The sequence below is a fragment of the Anabrus simplex genome, chromosome 3 (genome assembly GCF_040414725.1).
Source record: "Anabrus simplex isolate iqAnaSimp1 chromosome 3, ASM4041472v1, whole genome shotgun sequence".
Classification (NCBI taxonomy): Eukaryota; Metazoa; Arthropoda; class Insecta; order Orthoptera; family Tettigoniidae; genus Anabrus; species Anabrus simplex.
Genome location: NC_090267.1, coordinates 86,899,009 through 86,911,980, shown reverse-complemented (window position 1 = coordinate 86,911,980; position 12,972 = coordinate 86,899,009). Strand labels below are relative to the sequence as shown.

Sequence of the window (12,972 nt, the reverse complement as noted above, 5' to 3'; positions counted from 1 at the left end):
TTGTATTCTACTGGCACGAGCCTGAAACTTTATTTGATGTACCTCCCTTCTAGCGTATTGTGTAATATAATGCAAAGAAACTGATTTCAGAATCTATGGGTTCCCTCCCCCTTTTTCTCCTTCCCCTAATTGAAGTGTCGGAACATATGTCCAAAGATTGTAGTGATTGGTGCTTAGGAATTCGATTATGACGATGTAATCAAATTTTGTATCACCTACGTGTTTTGAAATCAAACTTAATGCTTTTATTACGCCATATGCTGGTTCATACTATTTGTTCTGATGTAAAGATAATTTGTTACCCCTTTGAGATTGGTATAATATATTTGTTATTTTCAAACTTGTTTTCCAAAATTTTCTTTCACGAGTTCCTTTCCCCTATTACTTCTATTTTTACGTGTACCTACCACGGCAATTCTCTTGGGTAGCGGCCCTTTAACTTCTTTATGCACATGTATGGAGCTCTGAATTGCACTGTTTACGGTAATGTTGACACGATGTATTGAACAGTTATATTCTCATGTTGCACGCTTCTCGGCACTCTCCGCGCTTGCGTACTGTCAGTTCTGAGTACTTTGATATCTTGTTGTCTAGTATCCCGATCAAGGGCACTCTCCAAAAACAAATCTCAATTACAACGCTATTTCTAGCAAGTTGATAGTAAGCAAAGACACTATCAAGTACAAAGATCGTTACATATGGTAGCAGATTACCCTTTACTTTAGTCTTTTTCTTTTATTATTCTGTATATCATGGCTTGTTTTTCAGATAATTTCCCTTTAGGGGACGACCTTTCTCTACTATCTTCACCAATTCCTCAAAATTTGTCACTTCCAAATTCTTCTGTTCCCAATTTAATCTCGTTTTCTTCTTCTTCCTCAGTCTATCCGTCTTCTACTGATCATGCGCCTGATGTAACATCTGATGAGAGTAAACCTCCTCCCTTCCGATACCCTATGGCCCCTCCCCCCTCCATACCCTCCCTCTCCTGTTCTTCCTACCACTTCGGTGGATAGTTCTCTCAATATTCAAATTATTAAACAATCTTTACTTCAAGTCCCCCAGTTATCAGCAACGTATCCTCGTAGTCTTACAATTTGGTTATTTTCAGCCCGTAAATTTTTAAATATTAAAGTAGCTTCCCTTCCTCAACTGATTGGTTTTCTCTCCACGAAAACCACGGGTTTTTCTCCACATTTTGGCTTGATAATATGTCCAACTTCTCCAACTGGTACGAATTGAGGCACGCTGTTCATAATTATTTTCTACCCCTGGAAGTACGTTATAAATTGAGTAATGAATTTATCAGACGACATCAGTTACCTAATGAACCTGCTCATGATTATCTTGACTCTATCATAACTTATACCGATGTTTTGAATATATCACATAATACCCAGGAATTAAATTCCATTATACAGTTTTACGCGGCTCTCTCATTTCGGATGCTATTTAACGTTCTAGCTCCTCCTGTTTCCCTTCTGCAACTTTATAATTTAGCCCATCAGCAAACTATAAATTCTTTAGGAGATCGTTCGTTCCATTCATCTGTTCCTCCTCCGACTATTCCTTCTACTTCTTCATATTCTCCTTTACCCGCACCTTCCCTTCCCCCTGTCCGCCCTCCTATCACTTGTTATCGGTGATAACTGCCCGGCCACCTTGGGCGTCAGTGTACTACTTCATTTTCGGGAAACGCATTCCACCCGCGTCGCTAGGCAGTAGACGCTTAGATGGGGAAAATCTGCCTCCTTTATTAACGGCATCTTCCCAATCCACTTCAAATTTGGCTTCATTTTTACCTCCCACTTGTTATGTCTTAGTTACTGCCAATAACTCTCCTTCTGTCGCCCTTCTCGATTCAGGTGCCGCTGTTTCTCTTATCAGCTATCAATTCTATAAATTGTTAACCGAACTAGATCCCCATTTACATTATCTTCCTACCTCTACACGTTGTCTTTCTGTCTCTAGTCAGCCTTTGAATATTATTGGTACGGTTTCTTTGCATATTAAAATGCAGCATTTTTCCTGGCCGTTTACCTTACTTATCGCTGAATCTTTATCTCTCCCTATCATTTTGGGGTATGACTTTTTTGCTTATACTGGTCTTCTTCTCGATTCCGCACATTCTAAAGTTTCTTTTCCCTTTTCTGATAAATCTGTTCCCTTAATCCATACTCTTGACTACCCTTCTCGTTTCTATTCTCCCCTTCCCATAATTAATTCTATTCATTCCGATCAAGTTCAAGCTTTGCTCACTGAATTTTCGGACGTCATCACCCCTAAGCTCGGTACTGTCAAGGAGTTTTTGCCCATATTGATCTTAATGATTCCACCCCTGTTCACTCCTCTCCATATTTCCTTAGTCCTCCTCGGATGAAGGTTTTAGATCAGCTAATACAGAAAATGTTGAATGATGATACTATTATTCCATCATCTTCCGATTACGCCTCTCCCGCCTTTGTAGTTGTTAAGCCTGATGGCTCCGCAAGGTTCATTGTTGATTTTCGTAAGTTGAATGAGAAAATTGTCTATGATGCGTACCCTATGCATTTCAACATTTTTCCGGTTCAAATTTTTTTTCGATTTTCGATCTTAATTCGGCCTACAACCAGCTCCCGTTGGATGACATTAGCTCCCGGTATACTGCTTTTATTACCCCTAATGGCCTTTACCAATTTAAAAAAGTCCCTTTCGGTTTGAATTTAGGTTCCCAAATTATGCAACGCTTCGTCGACTCCTTATTCTCTGATATTAAGTACAAATATATTTTCCCTTTTATTGAAGATATTTTGATTTTTTATCCCGATTTTGAATCTCATCTGTCGCACGTTCGCGAAGTCCTTACACGTCTCCGCAACTTCGGCTTAACCGTAAATCCGTCTAAGGTTTTGATTGCTCAAACCTCCATTAAATTTCTGGGTCATATTTTAAGTTCTGATGGTATTGCTGTTGACCCTGAACGAGTTTCTGCTGTTACTAGAATTCCGCCTCCCTCTAATTTAAAACAGTTACGATCTTTTTTGGGAATGGTCGGTTTCTATGCCAAATACATCCCAAATTTTTCTGCTATTTCTGAACCTTTGAATGCTCTTAAACGTAAAGGTGTTAAATTCCATTGGTCTTCTCAACAACAAATTGCCTTTGACCTTTTAAAAACTAAATTATCTCATGCACCTTTTCTCCAGATTCCTGATTTTAACGTCACCTTTGAATTGTCCACCGATGCTTCTGATATTGCTATAGGCGCCGTTCTCCAACAAACTATTAATGATTGCACACTCCCTATTGCATATTTTAGCCATCTATTATCCCCTGCAGAACGTAAATATTCTACCTACGAAAAAGAGGCTCTTGCCCTCATCCTCTCTATTGAACACTTCGCTGATTATCTTGACCACCGCCCATTCATTGTTAGTACCGACAATCAGGCTCTTTCTTGGCTCCTCCATAATGCCCCGAAAATTGGTCGTACGGGTCGTTGGTTACTCCGCCTCTCACGATTCAAGTTTTCTCTTAAATTCGTCTCTGGATATAACAACTCTGTTGCCGATGCTTTATCTCGTTTATTTGAAGAACCTCATTTCCAACCCTCTGAGCTCGATTCACTTCCTGTTAATTCTGTTTTTTTCTGTTTCCTCGTTAACTGATTTTCCGCTTTATTTTCAATCGTGTTTACAACATCAACAGCTTGACCCTTACTGCCAACAAATTTCTCGTGACCTGGTTTCCCCTAATTATTCTGGCCCGTTTCGTCATCAGCAGCAGCTTCTCATTTTTAAGCCTACTCCCAAGGCCACTCCTCGCCTTGTTCTTCCTTCCAGTTTACGGTCCATGGTTTATCAATACTTTCATGACTCTCCTGTAGGGGGACATTTTGGGAGAGCTAAGACTTATGCACGCCTTGCCTCCCAATTCTATTGGCCCCAAATGCGCAAGGATATTTTTTCATGGGTGCGTTCTTGTGCCTCTTGTCAACGCCATAAGCCATTGAATCACCTTCCTTATGGCACCTTTGCCGCCTCTCCCGCTACCTACACCTGTGAGAAATTTTATGTTGACATTGTCGGACCTATTGTCAAATCGTCTAAATCAAATTCTTATATTTTTACTTTATTAGACGGTTTTTCCAAATTTCTCATTGTTCGCCCTTTGCGAAAAATTTCTTCTCAAATTGTTATAAATCTTTTGTCTAACCATATTTTTCCAATTACTGGTCTCCCTAAATTTCTTATTTCTGACAATGCATCCATTTTCACGTCGAAATTATTTTATTATTTTTGTTTTTCATTAGGTATCAAAAAAATCTGTACTTCTCCATATCATCCTCAAACCAATACTGTTGAACGGTACCATAGGAATTTGAAGACCTTCCTATCCATTTTTACTCCAATAATCAGAAGCTATGGGATACTGAACTTCCATCCTTTGTGCTTGCTTTAAATTCTACCATTAATTCCTCTACTTTTTCTCGGTCGTGAATTGAACACCCCTTTGTCTCTTATCTGGGATTTGCCCTCCCTCCTGGACACCCCCTCTCATCGCCTCAGCCATTCCCAATTGCAAAAGGCATATGACAAGCTCCTTCAGGCGAGGGAAGTACATAGGAAAGCTTGTAACACTCGGGTCTCTCAACCTAAATTTAAGATGTTTGACCAAGTTCTTCTGAAAAACCATCCTCTTAGTTCTGCTTCAAAAAATGTTTCTGCTAAACTTTCCCCACTTTGGTTAGGTCCTTTTCGTATTCTTTCCTTTCCATCCCCTAATACTGCTCAGCTTCAATCTCTTCATTCCCCCACGGACATTAAAAAGCTCATTTTTCTATGTTAAAACCGTTCCATTCTTAAGGCCCCATCCCCCTTTTTTTCTTTCTAGGGTGGGAGTTGGGTAGCGATCGGGCCTGCTATCCCCTTTTTTTGTTTCTTTGGTATCGTTTGCTGTCCAGTCCTCCTTTTTCTCCTCATTGTTTTCTGGTTTCTGCTCTCCCTCCCTCCAGCTCCCACTGTCTAATCTTTTCACGCCTGACCTCCCCTCATTATATTCGTTATCTGTGTTACCTTCTTTATATATATATTTATTGATCAAGTTTGTCCTTTTATTGTAAATATTTTGATTGCAGACCACTTATCATTGTATTATGGTTATGATACGATCTGGATCGTTCCTTTGTCCTCCTCCTTTGCCCCCCCCTTTTCCTCTTTTTCTTGTTTCTTCTTTCTTGTTACTCATTCTTTCGTTCTTTTTCTTTCTCTTTGCTGCTGCATCCTGCCGGGCCCCGGAGATGGAGCCACGTCTGGACCTCGTCGGATCTGCGTCTCTACGTGTCTTCTGCCTTCTTCTGTTGCTCCTTTCATCTGTTCATCGTGGGATCCGCGCTGCATCTTCACCATCCTCATCTGTGCTGGCTCCACCATCCATCGTTTGCTCGACGTGCTTCTTCATCGTTCATCGCACCAATCCTTCGGATTTTTCCCGTGTGGTGGGAGGATATGTTGAGAGCTGTTTGTGCTTACCTTACAAAAAAAAATTCTCCCCTTCGAATTGGTGCTCTTTTCTCCGTCTGCTGTTACGAACTGTCGGCTTCCCGGCTGCTTGTACTACAGCTGTCACTGCTCGCCTGCATGGCGCATCCACTCTGACGTCACGCCTATAGTATGTTCTCGATCTACCCCGCTGGCATATATATATGGCCTTGTGTCGTTCATTCGGGAGGTCAGTTGTGGTATAACCTTGTCAAAGACAGTGGGAGCTGGAACTCTGTACACGGCTGGACCGTGTCCATTTTACTTGTAAACTTCGTGCTGGAATTCTGTCAAGGGTGAGCAGACACTGTTTATTTCTATCATTTAACGTGCCCTACCTTGTTGTACTTGGGCTTCGCCGTAGTAACGAAAATTGAACTTCGGTCCCTTCAGGACACATCTGAGTATTCATGCAGCGCAAACGTTCTGCCTCTTGGACATTTATATTCCTAAAATGTGGTGTATTTTGTGTACTGGACAGCTGATCTAAAATTCTGGCCCATACACATTCCTACCTTCTGAGATGAACTTTTGCATCGCGTCTGTTAGTGCTGGGGACTTGGCGGCTTGATCCTTATCCTATCCTATTCCTCCGTTTCTTATTTCCTTGTTTTCTTTTCTTATCCCATCTATCTGTTAACTTTGCGTAAAAATGGTGCTTGCTCAAAAGATGTGGTCTGCTAATTTAATTTGTATGTTCATCGGTTAGCTTCAATTTTATTATCGCCTCTGCGCGTGCATGTGTGTTTTAATCCCTTCTGGGATCACTTGTTAGAATTCCTATTTTTTTCTCTAATCTACCAAAAGGATCACTCCCTGGATTGGAGATTGGTTTATTTCTATTCTGAATCTCTAGAATTGTTTGGCATGAGGTTACATCTTTTGATGTCCTATTGTAAACATTGTATCAATTTGAGAGCTTATTTAGCAAGTGTAAGACACTACCAACTTTGTATTCTACTGGCACGAGCCTGAAACTTTATTTGATGTACCTCCCTTCTAGCGTATTGTGTAATATAATGCAAAGAAACTGATTTCAGAATCTATGGGTTCCCTCCCCCTTTTTCTCTTTCCCCTAATTGACGTGTCGGAACATATGTCCAAAGATTGTAGTGATTGGTGCTTAGGAATTCGATTATGACGATGTAATCAAATTTTGTATCACCTACGTGTTTTGAAATCAAACTTAATGCTTTTATTACGCCATATGCTGGTTCATACTATTTGTTCTGATGTAAAGATAATTTGTTACCCCTTTGAGATTGGTATAATATATTTGTTATTTTCAAACTTGTTTTCCAAAATTTTCTTTCACGAGTTCCTTTCCCCTATTACTTCTATTTTTACGTGTACCTACCACGGCAATTCTCTTGGGTAGCGGCCCTTTAACTTCTTTATGCACATGTATGGAGCTCTGAATTGCACTGTTTACGGTAATGTTGACACGATGTATTGAACAGTTATATTCTCATGTTGCACGCTTCTCGGCACTCTGTGCGCTTGCGTACTGTCAGTTCTGAGTACTTTGATATCTTGTTGTCTAGTATCCCGATCAAGGGCACTCTCCTAAAAACAAATCTCAATTACAACGCTATTTCTAGCAAGTTGATAGTAAGCAAAGACACTATCAAGTACAAAGAGCGTTACAAACACCACAAAAGACGGCTGTATACGTGGACGAGATCTGGAGACACTGGAGGTTATCAAATAGACTTCACTATGATTGGGCAGACATTCATAAACCAGGTGTTGGATTGCAAAACTTTCCCAGGAGCAGACATGGACTCTAACCAGAAATTGTTGATCATGAAATGCCACCTGAAGTTGAAGAAATTGAGTAGAGAAACGAGTGCAAGGAGGTGGGATGTAGAGAATTTGAAAGAAAAAGTGTGAATACTGTTTTCAGGAACATGTTGCACAAGGACTGAATGAAAAGGCTGAAGGAAACACAATAGAGGAAGAATGGACAGTCTTGAAGAATGAGGTCTCTAGGGCTGGTGAAGAAATAATAGGAAGAAAGGAAATATCACCTAAGAATCACTACGTAACTCAGGAGATTTTAGACCTGATCGATGAACGACGTAAGTACAAGAATGAAAAACACGGAGAGGGCAAAAAGGAATACAGGCGAATAAAGAATGAAGTGGATAGAAAGTACAGTAAAGTTAAGTAAGAATGGCTGAAGGAGAACTGCAAGGATGTTGAAGGTTGTATGGTCCTAGGAGAGGTAGATCCTGCATACAGGAAAATCGAGGAAACCTTTGGAGAAAGGAAATCTAGGTGTATGAATATTAAGAGTTAAGATGGAAAACCACTCCTACGGAGAGAAGACAGAGCAGGAAGATGGCAGGAGCATATTGAACAGTTGTATCAAGATAAACACGTAGACGATAAGGTTCTGGAACAAGAAGAGGCTGTTAATGCTGATGAAATAGGGGACCTAATTTTGAGATCAGAATTTGACAGAGCTTTGAGAGACCTAAATAGGAACAAGGCACCTGGAATTGATGACATTCCCTCTGAATTACTGCTGCCTTATGGGAAACCAGCATGACGAGGTTATTCCATTTAGTGTGTAAGATATATGAGACAGGGGAAGTGCCATCCGATTTTCGGCAAAATGTTATACCTATTCCCAAGAAAGCCGGTGCTGACAAGTGTGAAAACTACCGCACCATTGGTTTAGTATCACACGCTTGAAAAATTTTAACAAATATTATTTACAGAAGAATGGAAAGACGAGTTGAAACTGAATTTTGAGAAGATCAATTTGGCTTCAGAAGAAATGTTGGAACACGTGAAGCAATTCCGAATTTACGTCTGATCTTAAAGGATGGAATTAAGAAGGACTAGCCCACATACATGGCATTCTTAGATCTAGTAAAGACATTCGATAATGTTGATTGGTCCAAGCTATTTGAGATTCTGAAGGTTATTGGGATCTAATACCGAGATCGAAAAATTATCTACAATCTGCATAAAAATCAATCTGCAGTGATAAGGATCGAGAGCTTTGAAAAAGAAGCAGCAATCCAGAAAGGAGTGATGCAAGGTTGCAGTTTGTTCCGCCTACTTTTCAATGTTTATATAGAACAGGCAGTAAAGGAAGTCAAAGGGGAATTTGGGAAGGGGATCACAATCGAAGGAGAGGAAATTAAAACTCTTGAGATTTGCTGATGATATTGTTATTTTATCTGAGACTGAAGAAGATCTAGAGAAACTGCTGAATGGTATGAACAGAGTCTTCGTTAAGGAGTGCGATATGAGAATAAATAAGTCCAAAACAAAAGTAATGGAATGCAGTCGAATTAAGTTAGGTGATGCAGGAAATATTAGATTAGGGAATGGAGTCTTAAAGGAAGTAGATGAATATTGTTACTTGGGTAGTAAAATAACTAACGATGGCAGAAGTAAGGAGGACATAAAATGCGGAATAGCACAAGCAAGGAAGAGTTTTTTAGGAAAAGAAATTTGTTCACATCAAACATTGATATAGGAATTAGAAAGATGTTTCTGAAGGCTTTCTTGTGGAGCGTGGCATTGTATGGAAGTGAAACATGGACGATAACTTGCTCAGAAAGAAAGAGAATAGAAGCTTTCGAAATGTGGTGTTACAGAAAAATGTTGAAGGTGAGATGGGTAGATGGAATCACGAATGATGAGATACTGAATCGAATTGATGAGAGGAGATCGATTTGGCTAAATTTAACCCAAAGAAGAGATAGATTGATAGGACACATCTTAAGACGCCCAGGACTTGTGCAGTTGGTTTTTGAAGGAAGTGCAGGCGGTAGGAACGGTAAGGGTAGACCAAGGTATAAATATAACAAGCAGATTAGAGCAGATGTAGGATACAGCAGTTATGTAGAAACGAAGAGGTTAGCTCAGGATAGTATGGCAGGGAGAGCTGCATCAAACCAGTCTATGGGCTGATGACTCAAACAATATAACTAATTTTACAGCCGTAGTTTCCCATTTTTACGCCGGGAAAATGCTAAGGTTGTACCTTAATTAAGGCTACGGTCGCTTCCTTCCGACTCCTAGCCCTTTCCTATTCCATAGTCGCCATTAGACTTATCTGTGTCGGTGCGACGAAAAGTAGACTGTACAAAATAAAATATAAATAATAATAACAAAATGCAAATTAAGTTACGAGCACTCTGTTTCTGTCTGATATCATTCGTGGCACAAAGTGTTTATTTTATTTAGCGTATGATGCATACAAGACATTAAGAAATAAATTTACAAAATTATACAATTTACAGCATTGGGATCATAATTTCATATTTCAATTAACAGGTCCATGCGATTGCTTCGAGAGTTACTGAGTGGGGTTCACCCAAGGAACCGGGGTGCGATTGTAGATGGTAATCCTGCACATATCTTTGATAGCCTGTATTTCGAAACCGCACTCACATTGAGGAGAGTCCATCCAGCCCCACTGATACGGTCTTGACCATACTGTACGAGACAAATTATTGAATCCGGCTAGTCTTCTGGTAGCGTCACAGATTTAGGTAAGGCTACGAGGTGATACGTTTCACCATTTGTTTCTCCAGGCATTTCGGAGGTTGAGCTAAGTGGTAGCCAGTTTTCATGCTAGTTTTCGGGATTTCAACCTGGTTGAAAAGAGCTGTTTGACGTCATGATGAATTAGAGTATAATGTTTCTTAATTTTGCACCATGGCTACCTCAGATTTAGAGGGGCCTAGTTGAAGCCTCCACTTCCTGAAGTATTCATCCATATTATGAACCTCTTCTGCATTGAAGGTGGTGTTCTGGACTGTTAGAGTCACAGTTTCGGTAGAACAGGGGTATAGGAGTTAAATAACAGAGGGGATAAAACTGATCCCTGTGGTAGACCACTGTTGAATGTATGGAAACTGCTCCTAAAATTTTCAGTGTGAACTTAGAATACTCTGTTACTCAACATTTTACCAATAAGAGTGACTGTTTTAAGGCAAGGAGCTCTGTTTGTGAGTTTAAGAAGTAATTTTCTCCAGAGAGTATCCGAGGCCGCTGAAAGATCTAGGAAGGCAAAAACACGTTTGAGTTTCTTCTCAAAGCCAGTTTCTAGATGCGAAGTTAAGACAAGGACTTGATCACAGCTGTTTCGTTTTGGCCGGAATCTAGCTTGTTCAAACAAACAAACAAACAAACAAACAAACAAACAAACAAACAAACAAACAAACAAACAAACAAACAAACAAACAAACAAACAAACAAACAAACAAACAAACAAACAAACAAACAAACAAACAAACAAACAAACAAACAAACAAACAAACAAACAAACAAACAAACAAACAAACAAACAAACAAACAAACAAACAAACAAAGAATGACAGAAAGAAACAAACGAACGAACAAACAAACAAACAAATAAACAAACGAACAAACAAACACATTATTATGAGGTAAAACATTGTATATTTCATTGTCTAGCAATTTCGTCAAATATTATAACGTTATTATTTGTTAAGCCTGAAGGACACTCCCCAAGGGACACGAACTATGTTTAACTATGCGTGAATCTTTCGACCTGAACATTGTACCCAATAGTCCTTTCAGTAACCAGATAACATTCACGATACGTACCTGGAATGGATGAAGCGAATTTGAAGCATTAACCGCAAACCCATTGCATTGCTAGTGTTATGACGTTCAATGTAGATATTTTACTGACATATCTCAATTCAGTGTTAATACTGATATATGTGATCCTATACGTTATTTTGAATGATATGATGAAAATTAATTATTGCGAGTGGAAGCTCATGTGTTCTGGATGTTCGAATTGGTGGCATCGGTTATGTTGAGAAATGGTATTGGATCATGAGTGTGTATGAGAATATATGGAATGTAAAATCTTGTATTACAAATGATGAAGGTTTGGCTCATTCTCAGATTAATGAGGTTTGATGTGAAATATTTTCAGGTTCCCAGTATTAGAGAATATGTGTGGCTGCCCCTTAACCCGTACATTGATCTGGGTTCGGGGGTGAGGTGAATTCATACGGCTAGTTTTTACGGCTGGATGTCCTTGACGACGCCAACCCCCAATTGAGGAGCTATTAATGAAAATTAAATGTATGATGGTGAGTGGAATTTGGGTTAGGAGGTGGAACGAATCGGTTGTGGCATATGAATAGGGACTGTCCAGGCATTTTCCTGGAAGTGAAAATGTGAAATCGCAGAAAACTACTCTCAGAAGAGCCGATGGTTGGGGGTTCGAACCCATGTATCTCCTGAACGTAGAGCTTGGTTCCATAGCCGTAGCGTGTCAGCACGCGCGCCCACTCAGCTCAGTCCTACTAATTAGAAACTAATACTGATAAATTGTGTAAGTCCGACTGCTTAGCTGAATGGTTAGCATTGTGGCCTTCAGTTCAGAGAGTCCCGGGTTTGATTCCCGGCTGAGTTGAGAATTTCAATCGCTATGACTCGCAGACTGGGTATTTGTGTTTGTCTCAACACACTCCACTTCATATTCACACAACACATAACACTAACAACCATCACAGAACACAAAATGGTAAATAAATCCCTCCACATACGGTTGGCAGCAGGAAAGGCATCCGGCCGTAAAACATAGTTACGTGACGTGACATAGTTCGCACCCACGACTCCACCAGGTTTGGGTGAAGAGAAAAAAAAAGACTCATAAATTAAGCAAGAATTTTGACATTCATAAAACCAATTACTCGGTAATCAGCAAGGTGAAAGAAGTTATATAAATGTACCTGTAGGAAAAATCCACATGTTTCTCACATAACCGATAACTGGACGTCACCTCCCTCCCCCCCCCCCGGTCATCATCCAGTCACCCGATTTTTCAATTTGGAAGGTTGGCAGCCATGCAGTTTTCACATTGCTCGATAACGTTGCGTCCTATGAAAAAAATGCTTATGAAATAAAATGTGCCTCTTTAAAGAAGAATACGACCTGATAGAGTAAAATAATTTCCATAAACCATGAGACAGCGGAGAGGGACAATGTAAAAATGAAATAACGTACACAATAAGAGATCAGAATGAGAAGAAAGAGCAACTAAAATGAGAGACAAGGACAAAGACGAACGCACATAATGACAGTGCGAATCTTGACATCTTCACCCTCAATGCCAGAATCACAAAGATGTTTTCTCGTCATCAGTTCCTCTCCTTCTACACATTAAAGGAGATTAAGGAGGTAGGTGTAGTATTTGCCTTTCACTTGCACTCGTATGTTCTGCAATTAGCTTCGTCCTTCTCTAACCCGGAGATGTTGGCTACTTTCCGATAATCCACAGTGATAAATGTACTAAATGATTGCGTGGTCCTTCCGCTCTTTCTAGCAATTTCAAATGTAAAGTAATAAATAATTAACTCGGGCTATTTTTCACAATTACGTTATTTTTACGCGAATGATATTTTTGCATATTAATAACTTATACGTCCACCTTTGTAGT

The 12,972-nt window shown here is 39.8% G+C and overlaps 1 protein-coding gene across 1 annotated transcript in view; it reads right to left on the bottom strand.

The window, feature by feature from the left end:
- The window catches only part of Cbp53E (Calbindin 53E), a 427,296-nt gene that overhangs the window by 227,504 nt on the left and 186,820 nt on the right, over positions 1-12,972 (bottom strand). The window lies entirely within an intron of this gene.